The sequence below is a fragment of the Cnephaeus nilssonii genome (genome assembly GCF_951640355.1).
Source record: "Cnephaeus nilssonii genome assembly, chromosome: 3".
Classification (NCBI taxonomy): Eukaryota; Metazoa; Chordata; class Mammalia; order Chiroptera; family Vespertilionidae; genus Cnephaeus; species Cnephaeus nilssonii.
The window spans coordinates 70,970,805-70,993,245 of record NC_137074.1 but is presented as its reverse complement, the minus strand read 5'-3'; the positions used below and the strand labels follow the sequence as shown (position 1 = coordinate 70,993,245).

The 22,441-nt window shown below is 37.8% G+C and overlaps 1 protein-coding gene across 11 annotated transcripts in view; it reads left to right on the top strand.

Annotated features, from left to right (window-relative positions):
- Window positions 1–22,441, top strand: part of BBX (BBX high mobility group box domain containing) — a 299,144-nt gene that overhangs the window by 9,578 nt on the left and 267,125 nt on the right. The gene's annotated exons all lie outside the window — the stretch shown is intronic.

Here is a 22,441-nt window from a genome sequence, read left to right as displayed (position 1 = left end):
AGAGCATCACTTCTCAAACTTTCCTCTACCATGATACATGCAACTGATATTTACATATGGGCCATTGCAATTTCCCTGGTTATAGACATAGATAAATTACCTGGTAGGTTTTATATGTAGTTCACAGTGTGATAAAGCCACTTCTTTCCCTATTAAGAATGTCAGAATACAAGTGAGAATCGTATTATCATAATGAAAATTTTGAATATACCCATACACCTATTTGAAACCCTTTATAAAATGTGGTACTTTAACTGTAACTACTTAGGGCATTTTTTACAACCAATTAAAACTTATCCTTGTGTCAAAGCATGAAAATTGAGAAGCATTACATCCAGAGTGCGTAATTACATTGTACAAAATAGGCACTTAAATAGAAAAGAGGGGCAAGTGAAGAGATGAATGGGAAATACACCAAATTCCTGAAATCTCGAACAATATGAAAACTAAAAGCTAGGGAAAATGCAACATGTGGTCAAATACAAAGAAGTGCAAATGACTGCAAGTAGTATCAGAGTTCTCTAACAATTTATTTTTAAGTAGTTTAACATTCATTTATTTGAATGAATTAAAAAGAAATAACTTTGCATTTCATAATTTTTAAGATTATTTTTGACAGGAACATCTTTCTACTTGGCTAAATTTTAGTTGGGTGTACTTTTACATCTCCAATAAATTAATTAGCTGTATATATTTTGAAAATGTCTTTGTACTTTGATATGTAGTGGTATTGGATATATAGTCAACATCCTTTATCTAAAAAAAAAAAAAATTCTCCAAAAAACTGAAAGATTTTTTTGTTTGTTTCTCCAAAAGTTTGGTGGCAAGAGCAAAACCAGATACAAACTATTATGGGCTTGTTTAAAATAGTTTTAAAGCTTACTTAGAAAGAATATTCACATACTTTGCTATAGAAATAGTAATATATTTGTGTGGGCTATCTTAGATTCATAAATCTAGCTAGCAGTGATACATAATATATGTTATATGCTCTCTCTGAACTTTTAAAAAATTTAATTTTTCAATTACAGTTTACATTTAATATTATTTTGTATTAGTCTTAGGTGTATAGCATAGTGGTTAGGCAATCATATACTTTACAGAGTGGTTCCCCTGATATTTTAAGTATATTCCCCTGACACTATACATAGACATTACAATATCTCTCTGACCTTTTTTCTTTAAATATATATTTTTTATTGATTTCAGAGAGGAAGGGAGAGGGAGAGAGAGATAGAAACATCAATGATAAGAGAGAATCATTTATTGGCTGCCTCCTACACACCCCCTTCTAGGGATCAAGCCCGCAATCCTGGCACGTGCCCTGACCTGGAATCGAACAGTGCCCTCCTGATTCATAGGTCAACACTTAACCACTGAGCTATGCTGGCCAGGCTCTCTCTGACCTTTTTAAAAACACAAAAATCTGAAGCATACCTGGACCCAAGGATTTTACATAAGGGATTATGATCCTATCATATTAATTTCCTTAGTCCACACAATGAAATTTATCTGTCATTCCTACCCACTTCACTCAATGAAAATTCTTTTGCTAATTTTGGTCACTGATCATCTGAACATTTTGACTTCATTGCAAGCTGGTGAATCATGGAAGATATCTTAACATTATATTTTAACTCTTTAAAACTGTCTGTCTGTTGGAACCCTTTGGCTTCTAATATAAGGCTAGAAGGCTTTAGAGATTATAAAGTCAGATAAGCAAAATGGTAGTTAATACCATTTCCATCTCCTAAGTTGAGCAGTGTAAAAGGCTCCTGTCCTGGGTAAGGAAAGCTTAAACACACACACACACACACACACACACACACACACACACACACACCTACACACCTGTTAATTGAACCTCATATATCCATTTTGATACCATGATTCCTTTTTTGTTGTTATAATTGTCAGTTTAATTAAACAAACACACATATCTATATAACATTTGAAATGCTTACTGTGTTGAACATTTCTTATGTATCATTGAACAAAATTTAGGCTCCTTTTGTTATAGTTTACTGTAGGGAGACATTTCATGAAGAGGTTCTATTTCCTTTATTGCCGTTTGCACATTTCTTACATTCTAGCAGAAAAGTAAAAGTAGAAAGTTTTCTTTCTGCAAATTTAGTGTACTCTCAGGTGAGAATATTTTTGTGTTGTATTGCTTCATAGACGTTCTAGATGCCTTTATTTTCAATAATTAACCCTTTGCACTCGCTTGCTTTTTTCTTGATTCCTTTATTCTAATGCTAACCGTGTCGAGTCACACTCGACATCCGAGTGCAAAAGGTTAACTATGAAAATGTAAGTTAAGATCTTGCCTTTGTACTTTTAATTTTCTGTAGAACCAGAGAAAAATGAAAAGTTTGTGAAGAAAACAGTCTGACATTCTCTAGGAATAAAGTAGTAGGTGATGTGATTTATTGTTATGGCTAGACTTAAATCAGTCTTCATTTGGTATAGACCGAGACTGTTGATGACTAAAGAATGTTCTGCTTTTATTATTTATTAGAGGCCCAGTGCATGAATTCGTGCATGGGTGGGGTCTGGCTGGCCTGCCCCGATGGGGCCCATTGGGCCGGGCTGGCTGGGGGGAGGGGCCGCGGGCAGTTGTCTGGCTGGCCCTGCCCCGGATCAGGGTGTTGGGGGCCGACCGGAGGCGGGGCCGGTGGGGGGGTTGAGGGGTGGGCGACCAATCAGGGTCTGGATCAGGCTTGGTTGGCTGCTACTGGTTGGCTGCTACACTGCATGCATAGCCACTGGTCGTTCTGGTTGTTTTGCCATTCCAGTCGCTGGCCTTTTATAAATATATATATATATATATATATTGCTTGACTACCATAGGAAAGCCACAGATTAAGTAATTCAGAGGATCTCTTATTAGCAATGTTGACTCTTTTAATATTAAAAAAATGCTGAGTTTTTTTCCACTTTTGGTGTGCCTTTGAAAACTCACCCAAGTGTAGAGTTCTCTTTGACTACAAGGGAATGTGGTGGAGCATGGAACAAAATGAGAAAATAATTCTCCACACCCAGCTGTCACACTTTGAATATCTTTTGAGTTACTGAAGTTAAATTTTTTTTTCTTTCCTTCATTTCTTCTACCCTTCTTCCCTCTTCTTTCTTCTCCTCTCCTTCTATCTTGTCTGTCTTTCTGATCACTTTTTGTCTGTCAGCCTTTTATCATATTCACTAATGTGCATCTGTGATACTGCCTACAAATGTTTAAGATTGATAATATGGAGTTGAATTTTTTTTTTACTATTATTTGATTTTAGAGATTTGTTTGTACTTTTTGAGGTGTTTTAGTGATTATCACTACTTATATAATAAAGTTGATGATATATGAGTTTGAGCCATCACCCAATTCCTAAGGGATTATGAGGTGCCTGTAGTAGGGCTTTGTGAAGTAAAGTTACTTGTTTTTATGAAATAAATCAAAGTGAATTTCTTATTCAAATTTTTTTGTGTTTTAGGGTGATAGGCTGATTACATAGTTTTATTTATATTTAAGGGAAAGTTGAAAGCAGTATTTAGAAGTTTCCCAAGTAGTATTTTACTTTGGGAGGAAGGGATGAAGTTAATTTGGACTGAGGGCCTCTTTGTTCAGTACAAGTTTTATTTTACTACTTTATTTTCAAAACAACTTTCTGATGAGAGGTAACTCTATTATTTATTTTAAAATATATTTTTATTGATTTCAGAGAGGAAGGGAGAGGGAGAGAGAGAGAGAGAAACATCAATGATGAGAGAGAATCATTGATAAGCTGCCTTCTGCACGCCCCCTACTGGGATTGAGCCCACAACCTGGATATGTGCCCTTGACCGGAATCTAACCAGGGACCCTCCAGTCCACAGGCTGACGCTCTATCCACTGAGCCAAACCCGCTAGGGCAAGGTAACTATTTTAATGATGAGGAAACTGAGTCTTGTTTAGTAACTTCTCTGAAGTCAGAGAAGTATGCTTGGCTGCAGTGCCACAGTCTTTTGGGGTTTTCCGCACAGTCTTTTGGGCTTTTACCTCCCTTTAGCGCCACATTCCAAGAGGTTAGAAATGAAAGGTTTGGGGCAACTTCTAGGCAATAATTTCCCTAATTTTTCTTTCTCCCCAGAGAACAGTCTTCTTCATTTTGAAGTAATAGGGCCAGAATGCTACTCTCTGTTACACTTAAGGGAGATAGATGAGAAAGTCTCTGAGCTGGGGCCTATTATCAGTCAGGTCGCAAAAAGTAACCAGTACAAATGTAGTTTATAAATTGACATTTAGTGAACTAACTTTCTAGTTGATATATCTAGTATAGAAATGTCTAGTAACAGCAGGTATTGTTTCTACTATTTAGTAATTCCTCTAATACATCATTAGAAATTCTTTGTTCTTTCATGAGGAGTTGGTTTTTTTCTGGCTGAATATTCTATGATGTTTTTACTCTGGTACGTTTTAATACTTAAATTATTTTACTGAAGGAATTTACCAATATAGCATGGAGAGTTTTATGAAATAGTTTTCTGGCATTTGCTTTGAAAAGAAATTCCTTATTATTGGAAAAAATAATAAGCAGATTCACGGACTTGTATTTCAGATGTCTAATGATCAAACGTGAATTACATATAGGGTCAGTCAAAAGTTGACAGCTTTTGAAGTGGTATCTGGGTACTTTTTATTTTACCTAAGAAACTTACTTCTGCTCTGATAAATAGAAGATATTTTTATAAATTATAGATTTCTATACAAGTAGAAAATCATTTAGAAAATACAAAATAATATGGTCCTTTTTTTATACTAAGAGCCCTATTCGTCTGAAATTAAAATCTTTTATCTTTGTAAATTCAGCAAAGTCCAAGAGTAATTCAGATATGGAAGATCAAAATGTAGTCATTCTTTTTTAAATGGCTTTTCTTTTTTCCCTGATCCATAAAACATGGGAATACGGTATTTTCCTATTTTGGCAAAGTAACTGTTGTGGGTGGTAGTCTTATTAAAAGTATGCTCTTGCATTATTTTAGCTGATTGATACTTTACCAAAGGTGGTGGGCTTCCATTTCTTGTGTTTCATCCTCCCACAATAAACCACTTCCATGCTATTCTCATTCAAGTGGGATGGTAAACCGAATCATAAATTTATGGCCTCTGACACCTTTCTTTCGACTTGTTTTATTGGGTCATGTTCAAGAACATATTGCATATTAAATACTTTGGTTCAGTGTTGGTGAGATTAAAGTAGCAAAAACTATTATCAATTTAATTCAGCCTAAGTGGATTGAGTGCCTATAACATGGTGATGCTGATTTAGACTTCAAGATGAAAAAGATGAATATAGAACAGCTCTTTTTTTTCATTTTTTAAAATTTCTTTATTGATTAAGGTATTACATATGTGTTCTTATCCCCCTATTGCCCTCAAAGTAAATGTGTTCTGCTGGCTGGAAAAGGCCACAAGATGTAAATATCTATGCTATACGTTATTCTGTGCTAATTGTTCTAACAGATATGGCATAAAATAGTACTGAGTAAATGCCACTGAAAAACTGGTTAGTTCCAGCACAGGAGCTGGACACTGAAGTGGAGGTGGGGAGGAGTTTCTTGCTGTGACACTGTGTTTGTACTAATTGTCATTAAGGTTGTAAAACTAATTTGGCCCAAGCACTAGAGTAGATTTTAAAAATTAGATTTCTAACCCTAATTTGGCTTTTATTTAAATATTAGAGGTCTGGTGCATGAAATTTGTGCACAGGAAGGGGGTCCTCTCAGTCCAGCCTGTACCCTCTCCAATCTGAGACCCATTGGGGGACATCCCTCTCACAATCCGGTACTGCTGGCTCCTAACTGCTCATCTGCCTGCCAGCATGATCATCCCTAACCACCTCTGCCTGCTGGCCTGATCGTCCCTAACTACCCCCCCCCCCCCCCCCCCCCACTGGCCTGGTTGTCTCATGCAGCCTACTGTTCAGTTGTTTGGTCATCCCTCAATAACCTCCCTGCCGGCCTGGTCGCCCCATGCAGCCTGCTGTTCAGTCATCCATCCGGTTGTTTCAGTCGTGACGGCCCCTGGCTTTTTATATATTAGGATTAGTGTATCCCTTTGGCTTTTGGTCTATTTAAAAGGTCACTGACTTTTTGACAAAGATTTCTAATGATATTAGAAAGATATGCTTTAGTTAAGTGTTTTAAACTTTCTTCTTAATTTCTTTTTTCTTTTTTTATTTATTCCTATTAGTGTTGCAATCTCTAGTGATAACACTTTTGAAGTGAAGGGAAGTGTTTGAAGATTCCACTACCAAATCATGTTAAAAGCATACAGACTAAAATAATATATTGGAACTAGATTTCAAACTAGTGGTCCGAGCACATGTCAATAAAAGTATTACAAACTATTATAGTTTACTAGAGGCCCGATGCACGAAATTTGTGCAAGGGGCTCGGCCTCCGCCGCTGCGGGGCTGCCTTTACCTTGGCCCCCATCCGCTGCGGCGACGAGGGGTCTCTGCCTTGGCTCCCGCCTGCTGCTGCCACAGCTTCGTCCGGAAGGATGTCCAGTCTAATTAGTATAGTATGCTTTTATTATTATAGATACTTAACTTTTATTTAGATAAATTATACTGGTTAGGAGTATATTAATAAGAGTCTAGTCCAATTATTAAAGCACAACGTGAAATTCTAAAGAGGTAAAAATTTACTGCTGTGTAACCCTTGAGCAATTATAGATTGATAGAAGCATTTGGCATAATTTTTAATCCGTTTTCAGGTTTTCCAGGATGTTTTCAACCCCTATTTTCAACTGTGATTTGTCTCATGGCTTAGTAAGCCATGTTTTGGAGGCCCCATGAGTTTGGTTGCCTTAGTAATCTGGGCTCTGGTCTTTGGATTCCTCTTTGACTTGATCAAACCTTTCTTATAGCTTCTTTTTATCATTTAAGCCTCAGAATGTCTGCCTTTTCACCCAGTCTTAGTTGTGGCCCTCTTCTGACTGATCCTTTCTGGATTTCAACCCAATTTAGATTCAAACCATGTTTCTGAAATGTGGTGCTCATTGTTCCAAATGCCAGCCATGGGTGCTTTTGATAATAAATACATTCATAGGTGAAATCACAAAGAAGAAGCCTATCTGGGAAAAATATCCTATATAATAAAGAGCTAATATGCTAATTAGACCGGACAGCAGAACGACCTTCCAGGAGACCTTCTGGAGTGACCAGTGTGCAGGGCCACGGGGCTGCGAAGTAGCAGGGGCTGTGAGGTAGCCGGGGCTGGGATGGGCTGAGCCCCTTGCACGAATTTCATGTATTGGGCCTCTAGTTTATTCATAAGATCACAACATTAATAATGCCTCTACGTCAGCCTGTGGACTGAGGGGTCCCGGGTTCGATTCCGGCCAAGGGCACATGCCTTGGTTGCGGGCTCGATCCCCAGTGGGGGGTGTGCAGGAGGCAGCCAATCAATGATTCTCTCTCATCATTGGTGTTTCTATCTCTCTCTCCTTCTCCCTTCCTCTCTGAAATCAATAAAGAAATATATATTAAAAAAAAAATAATGCCTCTAATGATGACATTGAAGCAGCAGAGAGGAACAGACACACACAGAATAACAACATGAGAGTCTTCCATTCTCTGTCTTGGGCTGTTTGGCATCATGGAAGTACAGGCATTCAGATCTCATTATTTACCAGTCCTATGGTAATAATCTACTTCTTTATAAATTTTATATATGGGCGTGTGTTCTCATCTCATTTGGTGCTATCCGTTTTTAGTAGTCCCAGAGAACATGTTCTGATTTGTTGTAAGGTTCAGGGTTTTGTTGTATTTTAGTAATTTCCTGTATGCAGCCTCTGCATGAATAATACAGATTCATATAAAAGTTTTCTAAAGCTTGAAACGGCTTCAGGAAGTGGGTCAATCACATGTGGACATAGAGTTTTACATATGAAAACCTTGTTTCACACACATAGTGATATGTTTACTGCATGAGGAACTGTGAACATGAATCAATTGTTAGGAAGTGGATTTCCTATTCTTTATTTTTTAAAAATGTGACCATATATGTAATTTCTGACATATTTGTCAAATATAGCTAAATGACCTTAACTCTAATATATAGATCTTAAGAATTAGGGTAATTGGTACTTTTCTTCATTAAAGATGTTTTCTTGAAAAGTTTTGACTTAACTAGTGTTTCACAATTAAATTCTAATTTCATTATGCTTCATCTGTATTTCTAAATGACCTTCAATTAGCAATGGCTACTGATTTTATAGTTTAAAGTTTTACCGTTCCCAGTTCCCATATTAAGTAATCAGTGTAAAGTACACATAGCGGAGCTACATAAAGCAACATAATACTCATTATTTTATGAAGAAGAGCCATCTTTCATAAAATAAATGATAATCCTCTATCATATCTGTTGGGTAAATCTGGGCTCTATATTTTGAATTGTCTTTATTTTATGCAACATATATTTATTGAGTACTCAAAATACATAAAACTGGATTAGGGATTCTGGGGCTTGCAAAATTAAAAAAACAGTGGTTCTAGTTTCAGCATGTTTCTAGTATAGTTATGACACACATACCACATGTGGAATAGAAAATAAAGACAAAGATTCTATATTCATGGGACACAGGGATGGTGAGTATAGGGTGATAGGAGACGATTAGGAAGGGGAAATTGGGATGGATCTGATCTTTGGTTGTATTGTTTAGTATTTACGTATTGTTGCAAAAGCTTCCTTGAATTTACCAGGGAGAAAATGAACCTGGTGGAAAGCCCAGGTTAAACCTACCTGAGCTAAATAGTTCATTCCAAATGTGTCATCTAAGAAAGTGGCATCTCTGGACCTTTTAAATGTGGCCCTATCTTCCTCAGCAAAAGAATTTGAGCATGTATCTTTGATATGTGTACATTTGTTTATAAGTTACATATACTGAGGTATTAATATATTATGTATGTAATTTCTCTCTATATAAAAGCTTAAGCGACAATTTGACTGTTTTGACTGTTTGACTGGTAGCTATGACATGCACTGACCACCAGGGGGCATATGCGCAATGCATAGGCATGGAAACATGGAACAGACTGATGAATCTCAGAGGGAAGGGGGAGGAGGAGGGCGGGAAGAGATTAACCAAAGATCTTATATGCATACTAGAGGCCTGGTGTATAGATTCGTGCATTGGTGGGGTCCCTTGGCCTGGCCTGCAGTCCGACATCCCCCGAGGGGTCCTGGATTGCGAGAGGGCACAGGCCAGACTGAGGGACCTCACTGGTGCACGAATCCGGGCACCGGGCCTCTAGTAAAATATAATAGCTTAGAAATAAGAAAGATAAATTGAATATAAATAAATTTCTAATATTTTCTTATTACATCTTACCTATTATGTCTTTTTTAATGTTTTGGTGTTCGAGAACCCCACTTTGGAGACTATAGGTCAAAATTGAGCAGTGTTACACCAAGTTTAGGTAAGTTCCATTAGATCAGGGACTTTGTTTTGCTGATTGCTATATTCTCAGCTCTTAGAACATGCTAGGAGCTCCATAGTACTATTGAATGAATAGGCAGAATTAGGCTAGTCAGGAGGGAGGAAGACAGACCTTCCTCAGCATGAGGGATCTGGTAGGAATAGAGACAATTTTTGTTCATTGCTGTACCTATGGTAAGGAGGAAGTTATAGCCAGTGGTGCTGGTGGTGCTGGTGGTGCTGGTGGTGGTGGTGGTGGGGTCGGGGGGCACAGTGTTAGTGTGAATATCTCAGAGGAATGGCTTTGGCAACCTCAGATCTCAAAAAAAAAACATAACCTCCTTAAGCAGTAGCATCTGGGTTTTATTCATCTTGTGCCCACAGTGCCTAGATCTGTGTCTGTGATTTATTTTTGTTGAATTGCTCTGTTTTATACTATGTACTGGATGTAAGAGGCTCTGCGTGTGCAGGAATGGATCAGTGTCAAGATCAGAGGCCTGTAAATGAATCCTGCCCTGATTGAAGCAAAGCCAGTGATTCTGGGATTACCTCATACGCAGATATGTTTTTAAGCCTTGGCAGTGTTTCCCGCACAGAGATGTTGTAGTGACCACAACTGCCAAATTACAGTTGTTTATTTAAAGATCATTGTTAACATACTTTTATTGACATATTATCAATGAAGAAAATGGAATTTACAATAGAATCATTTCTTATATGCTATTATCTTATACCTTCTTCCCCCACCACTAAAGCTGGGATATGTCATGGATCAGCACAACGTATACTATTACAATTAGAACTGGATTTACTTACACATAAATGAAACAAGGTACTTGGTATTTTCTTTCCTCTTTTTGGAATTTTCTTATTCATACTTCTTTAAAAGGTACTACAAATTCGAATTTTGTGGTCATAAAATAAACCTGTCATGCATTTTATTGAGTGCCATCAGAGTTGGGGAGAGCAAACATTTCCTCCCTGAGAAGTGAAGGCATTAGCTGTCCTTTAGGAGCTGGCCAGATGAAGATATCCATCCTTTTCGCTCTGCCATAAACGTCAAGATGGGTACCTCCTTACCCCCTCTTACAGCTCAGTCTCATTTAGGACATGTTTATTTAAAGTGGTTTCACTTCTGCACAATTAATAAGTTACTATGCTCTCATTTGCATTTCTGATGCCTTATAGTAAATACAGGAAGTTCCCCTTTGCCTTACAAAAACAGTTTATTCTGCCCAAGCTTCCTAGCCTTGGAAAAAATTTCTTCAGAGAGCCCTCCTCCATCTTTAGCACAGTCTCATCATTAAGTCATCAAATCATCAAGTCTTTATTATAAGGCTGTCACCCTTAAAGGCACAGTAGTAACATAGCTTACTTCCACTTGTTATTGTAGTCTAGAGTTTACATTGTGATTTCACTGACCTTTTACTCTTTAAAACTACTCTGTGAGGTAGATATGATAGTAGGGTATCATTATTTTCATTTTGCAGATGAGGAAATAGGCTCAGGGTTGTCAAGTGGCTTGACCCAGGTCACTGAGTTTGCAGTGGCTCCTGTGAGACCAGAACCCAGTATTCCGGCCACTCATTTAGTGAGCTGCCCAGTGTGCAAAGCAAATTTTATCTTATTTGAGCAGCTTTTTTTTTTCTTTTACTTATTTTCAACCAAGTAAGTTATTGTAAATACCCATAACAGCAGTGGCATGGACAATATGGTAATTTAATTGTTCATGCCCAGTGGTATATAAAATGTCAGTGAAATGGGGCTTAACTTTCTGGTGTACTTAGATCTACTTGTGTATTTAAGTAAGTGTTCTCAGATCCTGTGGAATGACTGACCATTTGACTTAACTATTTTGTAGCTTGTGATGGAAAATTTAATGCATAGGGACCACACACTAACAAAGAAGTGCTTTGAAGTGTATGTTAGGATTCTTACGTGAGATTTAGCTTATGTATTGGGGCCATTTATTTTCCTTCTATGAGACATTTGTGAACTTATAATGAAAATTAATTGGAAAATATGAATTGATATCTAGATATTTGAGCTACACCCATTTCTGGAATACATTTATATTATAATATGATATCAACTGGTGTTTTCAAAGAAATGAAGGCTTGTGCATAGTTTTCTTTTTTAAATTTAAAAGACAATTTAATTTGGCACTTTGTAGAAAAGGAACATTTATCAGGCTAGTTAGAGAATTCAATACATCACCTCTGCCAACTATAAAAGAAGATATTTCTATCCAAAAATTACTACAGGATCAAATATTCTACATAGTAGAGAAATTTTATTTGTTAGGATCTTATTTCAAAGTTCCCCAAGAGTAAAGAGGCTAGTAATTATCTTACTGTGAGAGAATGATAAAAAATTGATTACATTAGATCGCCAGAAACTTTTTTTTAATTTAAAAGATTTACAGTCTGAGACAAAAGCAATTTATTTAGAATATTTGTTTCTATAGATTCCCTTTATTTCAATTTAATGTTTATAATTTGTATTTGAATATTACTATTTTGGGACATGATATAAGTAGTAATGGCAAAAGAAGAAGTTTATTGAAGAATTGCAATTTGAAGAAAAACCGGCGCATGTTTATTGAAGAAGGCATATAAAGATGGAAGGGATTAGAAACGATAAACTTTCTTTTCTTTAGGTTGGGTTATCATTGAAGTGGGGGTATGAAAATAAATGTCATGAGGATAACTTAAAATTCTGTTTTTAAGCAGTTATGCAAACTCTGAATCCAGTGGTCCCTCTCTTTGTACCTGGAAACAGCCTGTGAGGAAGGAATTGTCTCCACTTTAGATGAGGGAACTGTGTCTCTGGCTCAGCAACTCTCCCAGGGTCATTCTTCCCATAAGCGATGGAGCTGGCATTCCATTCCAGCTCACACTAAGGAGGCCAAGCTCCCACTCCCGCACTCTCCTATCTGCCTCTTGTGCTTCCCGCATGGCATTTGTATCACTCCATAGTGCCATGTACCTGTCTTGACTCCTAATGAATTGTAACACTGAGGGTTTAATGCACAGCTTTCTGGCTCAGATAAAAGTGCTTTTTCTCTGTTTGTGTTTCTACATTGTCATGCAGATTGCTGTATACACAGTTACTTTACTTCTTGAGTCTTTGTAAGTATATGGTAAAGTTCTAAAGTTAAAATTAGTATTATATAGTATGCTGGGAGAGCATGATTAAAAAAAATTTTGGCACCACATGAAAAAAATAGTAGTTTTGGGATTTGCATAACTTACATCCAAGACAAATAATAGACTTTTAGCTCCAAAAGAGATATTGCAGATGATCTTGGAGTAGCATAATCTATTATTTTAAATTTGAAGAAAGTAAGGCCTAGACTAAGAAACTGGGACCCAGGCATGTGAATAGAAGACCTAGAACTAAGATGTAAGGCTTCTGGTTTGGTGTTTTGCTGTAGAAATTTGCTTAGCTCCAAAATAACATAAAAAAGTTTTAGTCAATTGATGGCACCATTTTCACAGCAGGAATATGTGACTTTTTTGTGTAGTCATTTATAAATAGTTATAAAGGTAAAAGAACTAAAATGTTATGTATTATTAGAATAAAGCTATATGTAATACATTATACATATTAACTTTGAAATCATTTTATTCTGTTACTAGTTGACTTCTAATTTATTTAGTAGTATAACATAATTTTTGTAATCAACAGATAATAAAGTGAAACATGGCCTTGGTGTAGTTCCCTGAATCCTGTGAAAACAGAGGAAGAAATTGCAAAACAATACCACATTGATACATGGCATCCCAGCTTATCGAATGTCATAAGTTTATTACAGTCTGGTTTTATGAAGAACCATCCCAGCCTTACAGCAGTTTTACCTAATCTTAAGCAAAAGAGCCTTTCAAGTTTCCAGGGCTGTTAAATTTTGTTTTGTCCATCGAAGTATAAACTGCTCATTGCTGTTGATCAGGAGAAAGACGTTTGTAAAACCTTAACAGCTTTATTTGTGAGAGTGATTTAACCGATTTGTGTCCTGCGACGCCTCATGATGGCCTTATTAAGAAACTACTGTAGTGAAACAGTGACCACATACCTTGTAACTGACTGAATCCACTCAAATGTATGTGGACTAAACATTAGTGAGTTAAGACCCTAGATGGTATTTTCAAGGTTGGTGTTTTTATGTCTCATTTGAAATTAACCTCCACTCTGTAGTTCAGGGAGGAAGTCTGGCATGCCTTACCAGAGGAGGTCACCTGGGAGTGGCCATCCCCCAGCTCCTTACTTGCAGAGGAACAGGAGCCAGGTAGCCCCAGCAGCTGGCTAGTCTGTTTTTCTCCTTTGTGTATATTAGAAAAATCCACCCTTTACTTGAGATACTCTAGTTCCAAATGTTGGAAAATTGTCATAATAGATTGATTTTGTTAGAAAAAGACACTTTACTCCCCGTTGGCAGAAAATTGTCATAATAAATGTATAGATCTGTGCTCTCTCATGTGAAGGGTGCCCCTAGTGTTGTGCACAGAACAACTTGCACAGCTGTACGTGGAGACCCTGCAGGGAATTTTATCCAAGGAGCTCATGTCTTTAGTTATTAAAACATTACCTCTAGAAAACTATAAATACAGTTTTTAGATATGAAATTTAGTTATTTATGAACTCCTTATTTTTACATTTATAAACATAATAAAAATTAAATTGAAAGACTAGACAATGGAGTCATTTCTTTACCTCTGCAGTGTACTGACAAGAGGCTCTGTATTCTATTACACATCTCTTGGCCCAACCAATTTAATATATTTTCAAAGTTAGTCTTTAGAGTTCTGATTAAAGAAGAAAAACTTTGGACCTTTATAAAGGAGCTTTCCTAAATTAGATAGGTGCAGTAATAGAATGCAGAATGACTTTAAGCATTCACCTCTTTTATCCATCAGTAACAGTCAATTGTCACATCATATAAGTGTAATTTGATGGGATTTTTAAAATACCCAAAATTGGCAATCTGTGATGAAGAAATATGCTCAGTGAGGACTTGAGTTATGAGGACAAAAGGAAAAATGAACTTTTTATAAATCTTAAGTGGCAGCTAAATGGAAATAAAAACCTTTAATTTTTGTGTGAGAATGGTGATAGCAGATCAATACCGTGTGTTTAGTTGGAAGCAGAAGGTTTCAGAATGCAGCTTGTCTGACTTGAGAGCAGTTGTTTTGGCAACTAAGGATTGTAGAGGGTTAGTTCCCTACACATTTGAAAGGATAATAATCTACTCAGAATCTTTGTGCTGGTCCATATAATTATTTTCTTAAAAGGGGCAATAGTTACCTTTCTCCTTATTTCAGGAGTGGCAGTTGATAGGATAGTCTAGTGTTTCCCTAATTGAGTTTGAGTCTCGCCCAATAGGTAGTGATGATGCATTAAGCAATTACAACAACAGTTGTGCTGGGCCTTTCATTCAGCTCAGTGACATGATGTAAAATACAGGGTTCAAAACAAGGATTTTGAAATGGTGATCGCCTACCAGTTCTCCTCACGGTTTGGGAGAAAGGACAGCAAAATGTTGCTGGTTTGTAAAAAGGAGACTGCTTGTTTACAATATCTCAAAGGTGCTAATTGTTTCTATTGGAATATTACATGTGAAACCTTAAGGTAATCCTTAATCTTTTACTTTTACTAAGGTCCCACAGGCCAGTGACCAATTTGCCCCCACTGTAATACCTAACCTCTCCAGAGCCTTCCTGCTGGCTTCCTGGCTCATGGCGGACAGATTAGACAATGTTAAGTTTGTGTAAATCAGCTCCCTTCACTGTGCCCTCTCAAGATCAGCTCTAAGACCTGGGAGCCAATGATCCTCCAAATTTTGATTTCTTTACTGTATAGACTTTGCTGAGCTGACAGTCATTCTCTAGTTACTCGTGCCCAAGTGTTTAAATTGATCACATTTGTAATTTTTCTGTTGTCATAACTTTTGGAAATGTTAGTATGGATAACTTAAGGACTATATTTTTAAAAGTCCTTTGTCAAAATACTGGTTATTTGCTTACTTTGTTCACTAAATGAAACTCAGAATTTTTAGATTTCATGATACACAAGGCCACATGATTAAATAAATCAAGTACTTTCAGTGATATCATTTTAGGAAAGTGACAAAATCATTTATGGTACATGAGATCATTTTTGCTAGAAGTTTATGTCCTCTTTTGGATTAAAAAAATTAAGTATAGTTGATATACAATCTTATATTGGCAATATTCGTTTCAGGTGACTCAACATTTTCATATTTTACAATGTGATCACCGTGCCAATTCTAGCAGTTATCTGTCACTGTGTAAACTTATCCCAATACTAGAGGTTCAATGCACGAAATTCATACAAGAGTAAGCAGGCCTTCCTTCCCCTGGCTGCCGGCACCGGCTTCCCTCTGACACCCGGGACCTGGGCTTCCCTTGCAGCCCTGGCTTCGTCCATCAGGTCATCTGGAAGGAATTCCGGTCTAATTAGCCTATTATGCTTTTATTATTATAGATTACTGACTGTATTCCCTTTCTTCTTTTCAGTCATCTATGCACCCCATCCCTTCTGGTGACTATCTCTTTGGTCTCTGTTTCTATGAGTCTGTTTTTGTTTCATTTTGTTTTACTTTTTAGATTCCACATGTAAGTGAAACCAAACAGTAATTGTCTTTCTTTGCCTGACTTATTTCTCTTAGCATAATACCTAGATGCATCTATGTTGTCGAAAATGGCAAGATTTCATTCTTTTTTATTGCTGTGTAATATTCCATTGCATAATACCACATCTTCTTTATGCATTCATCTATAAATGGACACCTAGGTTGTTTCCATATCTTGTCTATTGTAAATAATGCCACAGTGAGTATAGGGCTGCATATATCTTTTCAAACTAGTGTTTTTATTTCCTTTGGCCAAATACCCAGAAGTGGAATTAATTAAAATTTTTTAGGTTACGTAATGGGACTTCTGAGTTAACACAAAAACATATTTTACCTTTATAAAAATCCATAATAATCAATGCTAATGCAACTTGTATGCATGCATATAAGCCTAACCAATGGACACAGACAACAGGGGAGTGAGGGCATGAGGAGGGAGTAGGGGGATTAATGGGGGAATAATGACACATATGTAACACTGTAATCAATAAAGAAATTTAAAAAAAATGCTAATGCAAAGAAAAATTTAAATATATGCTTTATGAAGTTAAAATGTATGAATTAGTTATTTTATCATAATATTTGGAATACTGGTTGTGGTGCTGGGCCTATCATTATTTATTACAAATGTGATATAGTTATTATATCTGCAAGTAATGTGTGGCTCCTTAATCCTTTTAACTCCTACTATATTTTCAGAAGGAAAAGTAAATTATATTGATTTGCTGAGTAACTTCTTACCCAACCAGTTTCTTTTATGGTTTGTTAATATGACTTCTCTGCTAGTGTGTTTATTCTGACTTAATAGCAATGAGTATTTTAGGTAAATTTAATAATGTTCAAGATAGTTTGAAATTTAATCAATACTTATTTCCTTGCTTTATAAAAGTATAAATGCTATACAAGTAACAATTACCTAAAAAAGCTGCTTTATATTATAACAAAATAGTGCTAGAGAAATATTTGCTCTGATAACATGAAATGAAACTCAAAAGTTCTAAAAATTATTTTGGTTAAGATTTATAGCTTTAGCCCTATCCAGTTTGGCTCAATGGATAGAGCGTCGGCCTGCGGACTGAAGGGTCCCGGGTTAGATTCCAGTCAAGGGCACATGCCCAGGTTGTGTGCTCAATCCCCAGTAGGAGTTGTGCAGGAGGCAGGCAATCTGTGATTCTCTCTCATCATTGATGTTTCTATCTCTCTCTCCTTATCACTTCCTCTCTCTGAAATCAATAAAAATATATTAAAAAAAAGATTTATAGCTTTAAATCTTTGTGATAGGTTAGGATGATGGCATAAATTATAGTTATCTGGCAGAACTTTAAGGAAAGTTTTAAGGAATTTGTGATGGTTCTAAAACAAAGCATTAGTAAATTAATGGTATTGGTGAGCATTTACTAAATATTTGTTCAGTGAATGAAATTACTGAACTTTGTCTTATTTGTATAGGTAATCATTGTGTCTCATATGCTTGACGGTACCTGCTTCAGTACCTGTATAGCAAAGTGCATTGGGAGTTACTTTATGGATAAATGAAATGTAAGACTGAATTTAGAGTTTTATAGGTTCTTCTGGCATATTAATTTTAAGATCTAAACTCGATCTTTCCTATATTCTCATGAAACCTATTACAATTGGTTTTCTTTTCTCTCTCTACATATATTTGTTCTACTCTGCATGAAATGAATAAATATGACATTAATATGACATTAATAACCTGTATTTACTACCTATTATATATTAGGTACTCTTTAAATATATAAGTATTTTAAGTCCTCACCTGAAGATATGTTGTTATTAATTTTTAGAAAGAGGAAGAGAGAGAGAGAGAGAGAGAGAGAGAGAGAGAGAGAGAGAGAGAGAACCATTGATTAGTTGCCTCCCATACGCACCCCGACTTGGAATCAAACTGCAACTGGAATTGAACCTGCAACCTTTTGGTGTACGGGACAATGCTCTAACCAACTGAGCCACCTGACCAGGGCTATATCAGTCACTCTTATATGTTTGATCAATGAGAGAACCAATCAGTGGTTCGTTCTCTCTCTCTCTCTCTCTCTCTCTCTCTCTCTCTCTCTCTCTCTCTCTCTTCCTCTTTCTAAAAATTAATAACAACATATCTTCAGGTGAGGATTTAAAATACTTATATATTTAAAGAGTACCTGATATATAATAGGTAGTAAATACAGATCTTGCTGGTTGATATAATTTATATACCCTCTCCCACTTTTATTTTTCTTCCCTCCTCCCTTTCACTCCCCTCCCAAATATTGGAATTGAGGCTCAAAGAGGATAAGTAACTTACCTAGCATCACCCAGGAGGAACCACAGGATCTGAGTCCAAAGCCAGTTCCCTTTCCATTGTCCTCAATTATCCAGGGACTCCCATAACTAGACTCTTAATCTCTGATTGCTGGAACAGTTACTTTTTTCTCTTCCTCTCTCATTTGATTGGCTTCTTTTTCATGATTTAAAACTAAGTTCTGGGCCCAGCCACACTTCCAGAAACCTAATTAAGTTGGTCTTAATATCTACCTGGGAGATATCATGGTTTAGAAGTGTCATCGTGTGTACGGCAAGCCCCATTTGAATCTCATCTATGCCACCCCTTAACTCAGTGAATTTGGGCCAGGCTTGTTAATGTCCTGGTACTCTGGTTTTCTCATCTATAAAGAAGAAACATAATAGTTACTTTTTAAAGTTATTTTTAAAATTAAAAAATAAAATCTATGTAAAGCAGTCAAGTGCTTTGCACATGGGTACTTAGCATCTATGAATTTATACTACTTTGTATGAATTCTCCCATCTCTGTCAGATATATTGAGTGTATCGGTGTTTATATGTGCTCACTTGTCTATTTTCAAGCGTAACATCTATAATAATAAAAGCGTAATATGCAAATCAACCGAATGACCTAACAGCAGACATCCAGATGACCTTCCGGATGACTACGCTATGACACCCACTGGCACCAGGCCAGCCAAGGCGGGTGTGATGCGATGGGTCGGGGGTCTGGCCATTGCCCCATAATCGCCCTGCAGGGGGAGGCCCAGGCCACCGACAAGTGGGCTGCGGCGAGTGGGTGGGGCCTCCCTCTGCAGGGCGCGATCCATCGCAGAGCCCTGGCCAGGTGGGCAGGGCCTACCTCTTTGGGGCGATCAATCATGAGGCTCCCAGACTGTGAGAGGGCACAGGCCGAGCTGAGGAACCCCCCCTCCCTCCAGTGCACGAATTTCATACACCAGGCCTCTATTGATATTTATACTCATCCTATATTATAAAGAGGTAATATGCAAATTGACCATCACACTCTCACAAGATGGGTGCCTATGACCAGGCTGGCAGGGGGGTTAGTGAGGGATGACCAAACAACTGAACAGCAGGATGCGTGGGGTGACCAGGCCAACAGGGGGGTTAGTGAGGGATGACCAAACGACCGAACAGCAAGCTGCATGGGGCAATCAGGCCGGCGGGGGCTCCATGAAGGGCGACCAGGTCGGCAGGAGGGATAGTTGGGGGCGACCAGGCCAGCAGGGGGAAGCAGTTAGGGGCAACCAGGCTGGCTGGAGGGTGCAGTTGGGGCCGACCAGGCCAGCAGGGAGGGCAGTTGGGGGCGATTAGGCTGGTGGGGGGGTCAGTGAGGGGTGACTAGGCTGGCGCGGGAGGGGGTAGTTGGCGGTGACCAGGCTGGCAGGAGGTGAGTAATTAGGAGCCAGTGGTCCAGGATTGTGAGAGGAATCCCGGATTGGAGAGGGTGCAGGCTGAGATGAGGAGGACCCCGCTCCTCCCCCACCCCCGCTTGCATGAATTTTGTGCACCGGGCCTCTAGTTTATATATAAAAAGGGTTTAGAAAACAAGTGGTTTTCTTGGGGTTGGTGGAATCCTGATAATGGGTAATATTATACATTTAAAGATTAATAATAAAAGAATTGTAGCATTCATTCAACAGACATTTATAGAGCTTCTTCTATGGGCTAGGTCAGTGGTCGGCAAACTCATTAGTCAACAGAGCCAAATATCAACAGTACAACGATTGAAATTTCTTTTGAGAGCCAAATTTTTTAAACTTAAACTTCTTCAAATGCCACTTCTTCAAAATAGACTCGCCCAGGCCGTGGTATTTTGTGGAAGAGCCACACTCAAGGGGCCAAAGAGCCGCATGTGGCTCATGAGCCGCAGTTTGCCGACCACGGGCTAAGCTCTGTTCTAGTCTTTAGAACTAGTAATAATAAGATGGTTAGAAATGCTGCCCGTATGGGAGGGTATCTCCTAGTGGGGTAAAAGAGGCCAATAAGTAAGTTGTATATGTTAGGTGGTATTATATTACAGGAAAAATAAAGCGAAGGAAGGAGGGAGTGCAGGATTTCAGTTTTAAACAGGGTGGTTTGTGATGAGAGGAGTTTTACTCTGTCAGGAATTGGGCAAGTCCAAGAGTGGTTCATACAAAGATGGAGAGTGTGGTGCTGACTTGTGGGATGCCCTGTCCTCTTCCAACACCTGAGTGTCTTTTTCTGCACCATTTTTAGAGTGTCTGGCACTCTTGGAGACATTCCTGTTCAGTGTGAAATGTGGTACAGAAGTTTGTACCCGGGGGCAGGCTTTGGGGGAAATGGCTATGTTGCTTGGAAGAGGATGCATGGTGCTCTGGATGGCTTTTTCTATAGTTGGCAGAATTAGGGGCATGCCATGTGCATTCCTTGCAGCTAAAATGCTCACTCATACTTTCTCTTAAGACTTTTATTTGAAATTCCCTTATAGCAGTCAAGTGAGCTAGTAAGTAGACCTTTCAGAGTGACAAGAGTATCTTCAGCAAGTGTGCTGTTCTTTAATTGCCTTTTTAAAAATAGTGCTGATGGCAGGAGGGCTGATTATTTGTAAAATAATCTACAAAGAGTTAAGATAGGGAGTAGTGTTGAGCTATACTTTCTTTTTAAAAAAAATTCTCCCAAATTTATTTATAGGTCTGTTAATTCATTCAGCATGTATTTGTTGAGCACCTACTATGTTCTAGGCACTGTGAATGTTACCAAGAGGATAAGGGTGGGGAAAGTGATATTCCTACTCACAAGGAGTGTGTACAGCAGGGAGAGAAAGTACAGAAATACCTCCTTATGAGACATTAATGAGATAACACATGGGGAAGAAGCTAGCACATGCCTGGGTACAGTAGATGCTCAACACCTGTGTGTTGATTTTTGGATAAAGTGATTAGTAATACAGTATGCTAAAGATAATACAGTATGCAGAAGAGTAATACAGTATGCTAAAATGATAGATGGCAAATGACATGAAGAGTGATGCAGCGGTAACATCTGGCTACGTTATTAGGGAAGTCTTCATGGAAACTTGAAATGTGTCTTAAAGATTGAATGGGATTTGGGCACACCCTGTGAGCATGAGGAAATTACCTTATTTGGTTTTGTATTTTTATAGAATCAGCTGTCAGATTTTTGTTGAGTGAGAAAATAGGGGAAAGGACAATCCTGGTGAAGGGAAACGTGAGGGCCAGGGCATGCCAGAGATTGGGAAGCCTACAGGTGAGTGCAAGGGAAATACTGCTTCAAAGTAATAATGGATCAGGTTCTAAAGGCTCATAATTGCAAGGCCAGGCAGTGGAGGGTTTTTGAAGCAGGCTTCATACCATGCACAGGTAACACTGAAGAAGCAGAGTGAGTGTCAGGAGCAGGAGATAAAGACTTAAACATTAGAGGCTGGAAGTAATTAGGAACTCATCTAGGGTGGCCATGAATCGACCCAAGTGGTATTTTAGAGGCTGAATTGACAGCACACTAAAGTTTAGTAAACAGCTTTAACCTGCTCAGTGGAATGATTTTGAATGTCTCCTTTTGCTATAGGAACTCTTTTTGAGAAAATGAGAGCATCAAATCATATTAACTGGAACAACTTTTCTTAGAGTTTACCACTAAGTCATGCTTGCAAGAGCCTTTATAAACACGATGAAAGCAAAAGAATGTTAAGTAAAGTTATTATATCATGTTAGGTAATTTATGTCAGAGTTCAGTTTTTATATACTGTAAATATATTTTTTATAGTTCTTTTGGGCCCTTTGTATGTTCTGAGTTATAAATACACACACACACACACACACACACACACACACACAACACACACACACACGAGAGAGAGAGAGAAAGAGAGAGAGAGGGAGAGAGAGAGAGAGAGAGGAAATATAGTAATAACCGCATATCAGTTATTCATTTGATGCTGCATCTTGAATCAGTAATGATAACACTTTGTTGGTTTTTATGTGAAAATTCTTAATGATCATCAGTTTTATAAAGTGGTTTCCAAGAAAGCATTTCAGGTAGGGCAT